The 13,289-nt window shown below is 35.1% G+C and overlaps 1 protein-coding gene across 1 annotated transcript in view; it reads left to right on the forward strand.

Annotated features, from left to right (window-relative positions):
- LOC106132509 (zinc finger SWIM domain-containing protein 5) overlaps positions 1 to 13,289 on the forward strand; it is a 77,147-nt gene that overhangs the window by 30,301 nt on the left and 33,557 nt on the right. The gene's annotated exons all lie outside the window — the stretch shown is intronic.

The following is a 13,289-nucleotide window of genomic DNA, read 5'->3' on the forward strand; positions in this document are numbered from 1 at the left end:
GTGTCCAAAATGGATGCCAAATATTCCAGCAAAAAGGCGAAAATTAGGTATATTGACCGAGCGAGCAAAGCAATCTACTTGGGACTAAAATACATTTTTTGTATATATGTTTGTAGCATTATAGCTTTAGAACCGCTAGTCTGATTTGCTGAAACCTAAAAGGTTTAGAGGATCTGTCTTGTGGTTCCAGGCACCAATACAACAAAAAAATAGGACCACTCCATCTCTTTCCCATGGATGTCGTAAAAGGCGACTAAGTGATAGGCTTACAAACTTGCGATTCCTTTTTAGGCGATGGGCTAGCAACCTGTCACTTTTGAATCTCAATTCTATCATTAAGCCAAATAGCTGAACGTGGCCATTCAATCTTTTCAAGACTGTCGGCTCTGTCTACCCCGCAAGGGATATAGACGTGTCCATATGTACATATGTATGTATGATCTGTCAATTGTTTTTTTTTCTGTTCGTTTTTCATCAATACCCTGGACAGCTGGAATTCGAACTTGGTACCATCTCATAGGCAGGCATAACTACCACTTAACCACAGCGGCCGCGTATCGCGTAACGGAACCCAACCTGACAGGATGTCTTCACACGGCGGCCAGTTACCAACGGGATATCGGGTGAAAAGAAAACTACTGGACCGTTTCGAGATATCAATGAAACATGTTACCAGTATAATTATCAAGTGTTTTATATAGAGTATACACACATACATACATATAGTCACATCTATATCCCTTTCGGGGTAGACAAAGCCTGTTGGCTTGAAAGCTGAACGTGGCCTATTAATCTTTTCAAGACTGTTGTCTTGAAAAGACTAATAGGCCACGTTCAACTTTTTGGCTCGATGATAGAATTGAGATTCAAATAGTGACAGATTGCTAACCCATCGCCTCAATGAACAATTCCAATTTTATAAGCCTATCCCTTAGTCACCTTTTACCACATCCATGGCAACGATATGGAGTGGTCCTATTCTTTTCTTTTTTTAGGTGTCGGGAACCACACTACACTGTAGAGTATCCGTGTAACAATAACACGTTGTGCGAGTTCGTACGCGGATGTGGTCATGTCCGTGTTCGATCGTTTAAAATTAATACCTACATCAACCGTGTGGTTCCCGGCACCAGTGCAAAAAAGAATAGGACCACTCGCATCTCTTTCCCATGGATGTCGTAAAAGGCGACTAAGGGATAGGCTTACAAACTTGGGATTCTTTTTTAGGCGATGGGCTAGCAACCTGTCGCTATTTGAATCTCAATTCTATCATTAAGCCAAATAGCTGTACGTGGCCATTTAGTCTTTTCAAGACTGTTGGCTCTGTCTACCCCGCAAGGGATATAGACGTGACCATATGTATGTATAAAATCAGGCCTTTTTCCATTAGGGGAAAATAGGAAATACCCATTTTACCTGCTACGCTTGCATACTACTTCGCGAAGAATTTTATAAGCCTATCCCTTTGTCGCCTTTTACGACATCCATGGGAAAGAGATGGAGTGGTCCTATTTTTTTTTTTGTATTGGTGCCGGGAACCACACGGCATATTTACCTGATTTTATGGTTATGTCTTTTCTATAAGATACGTTAAAGGATAAAGAATTTGTATATGGTTTTCATGAAATCAATATTAGTACACAATAATGTTTAAATGCGATGTTTGTTGGTAAATCAATTATTTTGTCAGTGTGTTATTGTTAGAACTGTTTATTAATAATATTTTGTGTTTGTTCCAGGTACGTATTGAGTTTGATCAACAGCATTAACCAATCGGTAAATCGTAAAATGATGACATATAGAAGAAAATGTGAAAGGTAATCGAATAATGTACGACATACCTATAAAAATATGTCTGTCTTTGTGTAAAGGAATATTTATCATTACAAGACGTTTTTTAAAATCTTTATATTGCGCTTTCATTCGTTCTCCGTTCATACAATGAACTATTGCAACGCGAATTTAGTTTTTTAATTGCTTTTTTAGTGTTTATTTAGGTACTCCAGTACAACAGTTTATTTTGTCGTCTGTACCTACTATTTCTTTCTGACCATCATTCAATTACATTGACTCATTTTAAATTCACAGCAATTTATCAAATTGAGCACGGCGCGCATTTTTTACACGCAAAATTTGCAAACCGAACTAAAAAAATAAACAAGTTTTCAAACAGCTACTGTAATAACATGTTGAATATATCTAATAACATATGTACATGATTGTTCTCCATGAATAATAGATTTTTTTATTGGAATTTAGTTATTTTATTGTAACTCAAACAGCTGAATGTGGCCTATCAGTCTATCTGCATTAAAATTAATACTTAACATAAATAGACATATCTAACGTCATTATTCAACTCGATTTATTTCCTAATTAAAACACCACGTCTAGGAAATGCAGCTAACCTTGCGATGATGCAAACAGTGCAATATGCACCTGATGCACGGAGTAATTATCCAGTGGAGACCGCATTAGTAATCCATGCTGACGGAGAAGCGGACGCAAACTAGACTGAAATGAATTTCATGTTCCTCGATGCGGTAGTCTCCGTTATATTCTCACTTTTGAACAGGAGCCCGGGTTGCTACTTTGTCCAAAATCCTGGAGGGTATGGTTAGTTTTTATACGAAGCGACTTCTGTCAGACGCAACCTTTACAGGGGAGCCCCACATTGGATCATTGTTACACATCCAGTCCATTTCCGCACGATGTTTTTCTTTACTGTAATAGCATCGGTAAGCACTCAAACTAAAGTACATAATTAAAAAAAAGAGGTTGGTGTTGGTACATGGCCGAGGTAGGATTTGAAACTTGTGCCGCCAGGAGCATCACTCATTATCATTCGTCAATGATTCATCCACATCCAACCCCTTTCTTTGATTTTGAGTGAAAGAGTATCAAACTTACTCGTACATACTTTCGCATTGTAAATATTTTAATGATAGTATACGAATACTGATTATCATCCTACTTCGAAAATATCTTTTATTGTGTAAACTAAAGTTAAACTGAATAAAATTACTGGGACAGCTGAATATTTTGAACAAGTAATTAAAAAAAAAATGTTAATGACTTCTCCAGTGTAATGTATACTCCGGTACATACTACAAGTAGCACAATTGCACTTGATGCATCAGTGGTTGGTAGCACGCATAAGCCGCATTCAAGTGTAGTTGACGCTTACCCTTGAGGGCACATCTCATATAATCACTCTAAATATGAAGGTAAAGTCAAATTCAACTATAATGTATGTTTTTCAACAGTTATGTTAGTTTTAGATGCATCCTTGGGATAAATTTATCAAGCAATTTGATAAATGAGTTACACTTTGAACCGAATATCGCTATGATTAACGAGAGTATAAAACTGATTTTAAACTCGCGTTGCATTACTGTTTATAAATATTAAGAGACGCTCGGTGACCACGGATCATTGCAACAAGATTCAAAACGTCCAAGATAAAATGAAGGAACGTTACGTGCGCGTTTAATACCTGTATTATTTATAAAGAAAATTTAAAAATGCTTAGAAAAAGTTATTACTGAAATTCGCTGAATTTCTTCTATTCAACGTTTTTGGATAGGTCCCTAGTTTAAATGTATAATTAGTCGAACTGATTTGCACGCCTATTACTCACACCTTTATCTTGTACAATGGGGCAAAGACAAAGCCATACGTTCTTGATACGTTACGAATATTTTCTGCCTACTGTACTTACCCAACTTATTCGACCCACAATTCCCCCATTCAACCTGTGTGAACCGAACGAAGTGGGCCCAAGGGGCACAAAAAACGCCGAAAACCTTGAAGTTTCATTGGTACGCACGTTAGCGTACAAGACAATGAACCCACTGTCAATAGTCTTACTGTTGGTGCTTAGTGTTTACACGAAGGTCGTCGCACCTTGGGTTAGTGCCTGACAGAGAACATTTTGATGTTTACTGGAGATTATTCGTTTTTAGCTTGTTTAATTTGAAGTTTATGTGAAATTGATGAGCATTGACTTCGTAAGTTACAGGTAGTAAAGATATGATTCCTTATTCGATTTCTATACTGTGTCCCAGATGAACTAATTTAAGTACTTTATATTCTGTTCGATACTACAACTTTTTCCGGTATTCAGCATTCTGTTTTGAATAAAGTGTTTCCACACAGACAAACTGAGGTATATTGAATCAAAATTAGTTGAGATAAATATTTATTTAATTTATTAACTATATACTCAATTGTTTTGTCGTTACTTGTCTCCCTTTTTCTTTTTCAACGATGGCAGGTTTAAATGTAAATACATACATAAAAATAACGCCTGTTTCTCGGAGGGGTAGACAGAGACCACATCTTTCCACTTGCCACGATTCCTGCATACTTGATTCGCTTCATCCACATTCATAACTCTGCATGCAGGCTTCATTTGACCCGAACTTTTTGCCAAAACGTCTCCGGTTTGATCATATTTCCTAAGCAAATGTTAGTAAATTATATCTATACATTTAGAAGCCATTACGTTTTTCCACCAACATTTTTTGCTTTAGGTACCAACAAAAAACGTCAGATGTGTATAAAAATCTGATAAGCATTCTTAGAGCGGTGTGCAATTATAAAACATTGTACAAAACGAGGTAATAATGCGAGTGATAGCATCAATAAATGACATAATAATGGCGGCGACATTGCCACTACTAGCATCTGGCCCGCATAGAGGGTTAAGCTTCAGAGTTTTTTGTTTTACTTCATTATGAATTATGTATTTAAAATAAATACAAAAGCATTTCGTATCAATATTATGAAATCGTTTGGAAATTTAATTTAATATATATATATATATCTATATCAAAACATACTGATAATGATGGATGTACGGCTGAAAGAGCGGGAAAAGATGGATGAACTGTCTCTGGACTGATCTGGAAATGAAGGAGATGACTGATGGGGGATAAGACATCCTTATATTATAATGTATCACCGGTATTTACCTCTTACTGTTCTTATAAGTAATGGTGAAATGTAAAAGAAATGTCTTCAAAATCTACTGTTAATGATTTAATAATTATAATTTACACAGATTATTCTTGTTTTCCTCGGTGTACATAAATATATAAATAAAAAAGTACTCACGTCTTTATTCCTTGTGGGGACTACACAGTCTTAAATGGACTGAAAGGCTACGTTCAGCTGTATGGCATAATGGTGGAATTGAGATTTAAATAGTGACAGGTTGCTAGCCCAAAAGAAGTTAATAATTAAATTATTTCAAATTAAAATATGAATACTATAAAAACGCACAGTGGAGGACAAAAATCAGTGTCCTATTTTTTTTTATAAGTACCTACGTAATGTTCCAGTAGAAAAAGTTAGGCTACGAATCCAACGCCTTTTTGTATACTTTCTTTGCCCTTACATATTTTTTTGTTCCTCTTCCATTGTCATTTTAAAAGCACTGGCTGGCAATAAATTTGTGCATCCGGATTTTATTCACTGCGCAGGTCATTTGCATTTTTTTTTCTCAGGCACATTAACAAACCTGCCAGTGCTTATAAAAAAAAAACAAAGTGACATGTGTCATGCGAGCAGGACAAGTTCTGCGTAGCCAAAGGGCTTGCTTTATTATACATACTAGGGCTTTAATTATTTAGTGATTATAGTAATTAACATAGGTGCTATTTCATTTTATTTTATCGTTTTGTAACGATTTATACACCAGGTGCGAAGGTTGATATATTTTTAGCTTCTGTAAAGTATGTATGAACATATTTTGAATTCTTAATCGCTACAAATGACGCCATATTTGTTGTGGATACTTTAGTACGTTACGTACCAATATTAATTATATGTTGATATTAAATAGATACGCATTCTTAAAATCATTTAAACTAACTGCAAAATAGCCTTACTTAATTATGGAATTTAATTTAGACAAGATAAAACAAAAATGACTGTCTCATGGAATACAAATAGGAGGGCAACGATAAACATCCATTACGTTTATGTGTGGGCATATTCAAGACCTAATGATATTTATTCTGCATATCTATGAGCCATGTCAAAGTACTATTCATACAATGCGGGTATATTAGCCACCTGGTGGCAAACGGTCAGTTTCACGCTTGGCAACTCTTGACTTCCGACCACATGTCTTGGGAAGTATAAATACGGTGAATTACGTCACGACAGGAAATATAAAATTCTCTTTTGATGTCGTCGTTGTAAGTGCCAGTAATAAGCAAATGCTTTAATGAGGTAAATTAAATATTACTAACAAATTGGTAGACAGGATTATTATAACTTTGGAATTCTTATCTTTGTGTTCATTGGCTTTCATTTCATCACTAGCAATGTCAAACTTATCGAGTAGATAAATAATCATTGATTCGGCGTGACTTCGTCCATGGCCGGTGAAAAACTTAATAATATCATAGAGATGAGAGAGAGAATAATACTAAATACTAAACCAAGAGAAAACATCAAGAAGCAAGAAGTTGACAAAAGACAAGAGAGCTCCAAATACAACTAAATATTCTGTCCCACACAACAATACGGAAGATACTCTTAATAAAACAAACAAACACACACACGTACAGACAGCAAAACAAAAAGACTAGGCCTCCAGTGATTCAAAGACGGCAACATGTCAAGTGATAATTTAATAATAACATAGAGATGAGAGAGAGAATGATACTAAATACTAAATGAAGAGAAAACATCAAGAAGCAAGAAGTTGACAAAAGACAAGAGAGCTCCAAATACAACTAAATATTCAGTGCAGTTTGTTACCGCTTCTTCTGTACTGACGCCTTGGAAGCGGCAGTGAACTTAGTTTTAAGTAATTTATTTGACGTCAACCAATGTTGTTAAACCATACGTTTTGACAATTATTAAGCGATATGAAGTATCCTATAATAATGAATAAAAATTTTGAATTTTTGAATTTGAATTAGTCCCACACAATAATAAGGAAGATACTCTTAATAAAACAAACAAACACACACTCACGCCTACAGCAAAACAAAAAGCCTAGGCCTCCAGTGATTCAAAGACGGCAACATGTCAAGTGATAATTTAATTATATCATAGAGATGAGAGAGAGACTTATACTAAATACAAAATGAAGAGAAAACATCAAGAAGCAAGAAGTTGATTAAAAGTCAAGAGAGTTCCAAATACAACCAAATATTCTGTCCCACACAACAATAAGGAAGATACTCTTACTAATACTTTTACTAAAATAAAAATAGAATAAATAAAACAAACAAACAAACACACACACACACTCCTACAGCAAAAAAAAAAGCCTAGGCCTCCAGTGATTCAAAGACGGCAACATGTCAAGTGTTAATAGTTTTCCGGCACCTGTGCGGCAGGTGCAGGCGACGCGGGAACGCCCTTCTCGATATTGGATCTTGAAACCTCCATGATTGGAGTGTGTGCAAATATTGCTTTGAACTTATCGACTGAAGCAACAACCAAAGTTAATTGTGGAACAGCTTACATGGAACTATTTCCGTGTGGTTCCCGGCTTTCTATGTGTTTCACATGGGTTAGGGAATTGGCACATTTATCTGATGCAGCTTTTACCGAGACTTATTATGGATAAAGTTCCCCTGCCAAGACGGAGGTCAGATGGAAGTCTCTTCATGCGGAGGTGAGGAGAAAATATATCTGAAGGCAGATCCTGGAAGGGCTAGGCTTGGCTAAGATTTTTTCTAAATCAAATAATTAACTAACTTCATTTCAAAGATTGAACTCGTTTGCCTGAACATCGACGCACTCACGGAAAAGACATATATTTATCTCAGAACTTCGTTCGTAACAAAGATTATTATTGACTAGAGGCCGCCCGCGACTTCGTCCGCATGGAAACCCCATCAATCCCGCGGGAACTCCGGGATAAAAAGTATATGTTATATGTTATTCTGGGTCTTCAGCTACCTACATACCAAATTTCATCGCAATCAGTTCCTACTGAACTGTAAGCTTTTGCGTGAAAGAGTAACAAACATCCATACAGACATGCTCACAAACTTTCGCATTTATAATATTAGTAGGATTGTAGTGTAGTGTCTTTATATGTGTGTGCTATTAAAGTTTTAACTATAAAGAATTCTATTGTAAGTTTTTATGTTAATCAAAAGTTATACGAGATTTTTGCCAATCTGAACCTAGTTTTTAAATCTTTAAAGTACAAAATCGCTCGCACAATATCCCCCCTACTTGCGATTCGTAACAGCACCACACAGATGTTAGTGTTTTCCAACACTTGTTACCGACACCCTCACCCCCATCCTAAAATAACAGCTATCCTAGGAATCTTCATAATTTACAAGTAAAACAATGTTGTGTCCCATCAAGTAAGTACTAATTCAAGAAATGATAATAAATTTCATGTAACTAATGAAATGGTATCAGTGTAATTTTTTTTGACATTGTACCTACTTGTAGTTTTTTATACTGTTCGGTAATATATTATATTTTAAGGGTTTTTACAATAAGACCTTATAAATTCTTTAAAATATTTTTTTACGTTTCTAATTTGATTTTGGAAACCATTCAAAATAAATGATTAATTTGTCGAAAATTCAATTATATTCCCATGTCATAATAAACCTAATATAAACAAGAAGATTCCATATTCAATAAAGGCCAGCAGCAGTGTGCGTCCCACACTTTTAGATCTGACTGAAGCCAGACTCAGTAGCTTAATCCTTCCCCGTTACACATGGAAAACATTAATTCATCTTCCCCAATGTGGACATGTGTGAGTGGCGTATTCGTGAACTCCAATTCGCATGACATTAACACAATAATCTGTCTTAGCCTGTCTTACTTTCAAGAAAAAAGTTTAGAATTCTGAAAAAAAAAAAACATCTAATTTGAACAGTTATTATTATGTAAAGGACATCTCAAGCCTTGCTTGCGACATAACTAGCGGTTAAGGTCACAAAAATGTAACATTGACTTGCACATAGACGCCATTACGTGAGATTACTCACACAAGCGCGCGCGTGACGAAACGACTCGTGACGTCACGTCGGCACGCGAACACACCCACACGCGCACGTGCCCGCTACCCACGTGACGTTCCACGCACATTCACAAACAATTCAAATCTCTACACGGAATTGAAACGCACACTTGTCCGAATGTAAACAAAGTGACGTCGCGATGTGACTCACACGAACGCGTGCCGAAGCACACAGACGCGGTGATTAATGTAAACAAACCGGTCTGTCATGGCGCTCACTCACACTAGGGCGACGCTTTCAAAAGTGGGCCATCTGCTGTGCTTGTGTTGGACCCGGTTCCGTCGTCGAATTGCATTTCAGGTTCTTACATGGACAACCTTTGCCTACATCTCTTACATTTTACATCAAATAAGTGCTTTTAAGATTTTTGTCACTGCCAACATTGGTAGAAAATTGACATTACAATATCATTTTCTATTTGAGACGCCGTTTCATTTTGTTGCATCCAAACAGAAGTTTATTCCTGTTTGTGTGAGCTCAACGTCAATCTAAATGGTATCTACTTATGATAATACCTACAGTTTTTCGAAATTCAATCTTCATTGCTTTTATCATTTGAAACCTCCATGGAAATGCTTCGGGACGGGCCCGGCTCACCCTCTCTTACTGCAAAAATGGCATTAATAAAATAGAAATATGTATCGAAATATCGAAACATTTCAAACATCAAAAGCAATAACAGTAGCTTTAAAACGAAACTCTTCAAAACGAGAAAACGCCAGCCGTCCACGGACAAAGAACAATAAAAACCGCCAAACGTAGATACTGGCAACATAAAAAAAATTAAATAAAAATCAAGAGAATACAGCCGTGAACAAAAGTTATAACCAGCTGAATGTGAAACAAGTACAGTCGTAAATAAAAACGAATAGCGCGCAGGCTGACGCGTACTGTTATTACTCCCAAATTTATGGCATTTGCCCAAAAATTACCAGTTTTATCCAGTTTATGACGTACTCATTTACTATTGCGAGCTGCTATGGTCAGTATTTCCTGAACAACTTGAACCTTTTGGATTACCCTTCTGTGAAGCATCAGATCTCTCGTACTATCCAATTTTTCAATATTATAATTTTAGCTGCACATATCTAAATATTTTACATTTAGTTGTTCAATAAATTAAATTCAGAAATTGGAAAAAGAATGTTTTTTATTTAAACTTATTTTTGTTTTTTCTATTGTAAACGACATTTCACAAATGATTGTTGGATGAATAATGAAGACAAACATTCTCCAGTAATGAATAGGACGAATGAAGTTAAAAAAAATTAAAGAAAAACAGAAAGCTAAATTAAAGAAATTTTACGTTCCAACATTATTCTTTCTTGAAAATACCGTATATTTATTCAATACATTTCCAGTTAAGCAAATTTCCCCAAAACTAATAATAACAGTGTGAATTATGTTGCGGTACGAAAGTAGTTCTTATTTAAAATTGTGATTTGACTCAAATTCTCGCAACTTTCTAACTGGTCTGACTTCCGACAAATTATGTAAATGTTGATAGGCATGGCATCCCTTTTATCTTTATTGTGGCCTGTGTTTTCGTGATATATCATTATTATTTTAAATAATTTATCCTTCCAGTGGTTTTAAGATTTTTGTATTTAAAATATTCTGAAGAAAGTCCATATACGAGTATTATATTCCAACTACAAATATTCTATAGCGACAATAGAGCTATGAAAAGAAGATGTGATTGAGAACCATTCGGAGATTGAATTGAGTGAAGTTTAGTCCAAACTGTTTCTTTGTATTCAGGTATATGAATACTAGTTTAAATTTTATCTATATTGAAATTTAATGCGTTCTGTAACATCAATTTAAGTTATCTGATCTCAGTTCTGATTATATATACCTACATGCTTTGCAATAAGCCTAAGCAAATGTTAATGAGTTAATATAATTACACCACGAATTGGTATTCCCCGAACATCATTCTCTTTAAGTTATTTTGTTTGATATAGATACACATCTTGTTTTAAGAGATGCCATACATAATTTAAACACATTTAATTTCTATAAATCCTTATTTTCTACCTTCCAATTGCTTTCAATGCCGTAGGGACCACATTCGGTGTATTTTGACCCTAAGAACTTTTAAGAAGTCCCTGGTTTAACAAACAAATTCATTGCTCACTGATAGTAATACTATTACACATATCATCATTATTAGTATCATCATTACTGTTGTTGTAGTTTCTACTATTAGCGCTATCACAGAATTTTATTTTTGACAAGAAACAGATAAGAAATATTACAAAATAGATATTTAAAAATAAATTTTGAATATCAACCTAGCTCTGTGCGTGTTCACATTATCCAAATCTGCACAAATTGAACCTTGGCCAACAAGCGCCCATTTTGTCCAGCACAATGTCTCTCTGGTCTGTGAACAAGAATGATGGAGAATAGAGATTTCAGGCCAGTAGCCCTGACTGATGGCCTTTTATATAAAAGGGTTAGCATAGTTACAGATGATGTCTCTAATCTAAACCATGGAATAGATCCGAAAATATTCGAAAAGGCTTTTAATATTTCAATGTTCATTTGTGTAAATATTGTTAGTCATTTAACAAACAAAATATGCGATAATTATTAAATTCTATGAGGCCAATAAGAGTGTCTTTAACACTAGACACCCAAATTACAACACTACAGATCAAGTTATTAAAAATATCCGAATTACCTAATGTATTTTGAAAAGCAACATCTCATCCCTGACCACAACCGGTCTAAACCCAAATCACTCTAATAATTACGTAATTAACCGTAATAACACATTGTTTAGAGTAAATGCATTACAATACCTTGACCTCGCTATTGACCCGGTTTCTCCTAACCGGGTTACGTTACATCAGTAGCATTGTTGGATTAATAAACAGCTGTTAGCTCGCTCGCACCTCTCCTATTGTAGTTAAATGCCTCTGAATCAAATGGTAGATCGAAATTGAATTTGAAATTTAGAATTTATTAGTGTCTGTTATTAGCTTTCGTGTGTATACACCTAATAACATATATACTTTTGACGAATTGTTGGATTTGTGCCGTGTGGTTCCCGGCCACAGGACAAAAAAGAATAGGACCACTCCATCTCTTTCCCGTGGATGTCGTAAAAGGCGACTAAGAGATAGGCTCACAAACTTGTGATTCTTTTTTTAGGCGATGGGCTAGCAACCTGTCACTATTTGAATCTCAATTCTATCATTAAGCCAAATAGCTGCGTGTGACCTATCAGTCTTTCAAGACTGTTGGCTCTATCTATCCCACAAGGGATATAGACGTGACCATATGTATGTATGTTAGATTTGTTAGTAGGTAGCTAGCTTTTAATTTTAACACAATAGGTGCCACACCTATTCTAAAGACATTTGCATGTTAGCAATTTATTGATCATAGTTGGTTTACGTGTCTGTATATAATTTTCTGTTATTTCAATTTAAATTTTTAATGATAGTATTGTTTGAAAAACAGTTTTAAAAATGTCGTACCTATATTTATATTTCATTATTTTTTCAGTTTTGTTTTTGTTAAGTTTTTTTCACTTACAATCATGTTGTATTAAATCACAGAATTGGCCAAGACCTTTGTCAAGCAATTTATATTGGTATTTTTGGGACTGTTCATAATTGAGGTCAAGTGAAGTAAGTGCGTTGTAATCAATAATAGATCACGAATAAATTTATGTGTGAATTACATTAAAAATGTCTTCGTGTTTCAAATCACGTTCTCACAAAAAGCATTTCTGAATTATTCCAAATTTATTCTTTAATGCGTACAAAATACTGAGAAAGCAAATTATAATAGAACCCTAAAGTGTCTTATAAAATGTCTGCTGTGAGCTGGTTTGTGCGGCTTGTTTATCTGGTTCTGACTTTCCGATATCATTTCCAAAGAATATGAGGTCGACCAGTTCTCCAAAGAGACCTTTGGGACACAAGCTGGTTCGAAAGGTGATTGCTCTTAAAATTTAATTATTCTTAATGATAATTTTCAGTATTTTACAGTTGTAATCTTTTTATAATAGCGAAAATCAGAACTGGAAATATATATTCCAAAATCTGGTTTTAAGACGCACACACGCTTTATTTATTTACTTGATACTGTTTGGCAAAGTAGTGGAGATTAATTCTATCACCGCTATGAAAACTGCGCAACATAATCACTGACGTAGTAATCCGGCTATGAAACACTCGTACGACCAACAGCAATGTTAAATTATGACAATTAACAGCTATTTCTTATCATTCAAAATTTGTCATGCCT

This window comes from Amyelois transitella, chromosome 19 (assembly GCF_032362555.1).
Source record: "Amyelois transitella isolate CPQ chromosome 19, ilAmyTran1.1, whole genome shotgun sequence".
Classification (NCBI taxonomy): Eukaryota; Metazoa; Arthropoda; class Insecta; order Lepidoptera; family Pyralidae; genus Amyelois; species Amyelois transitella.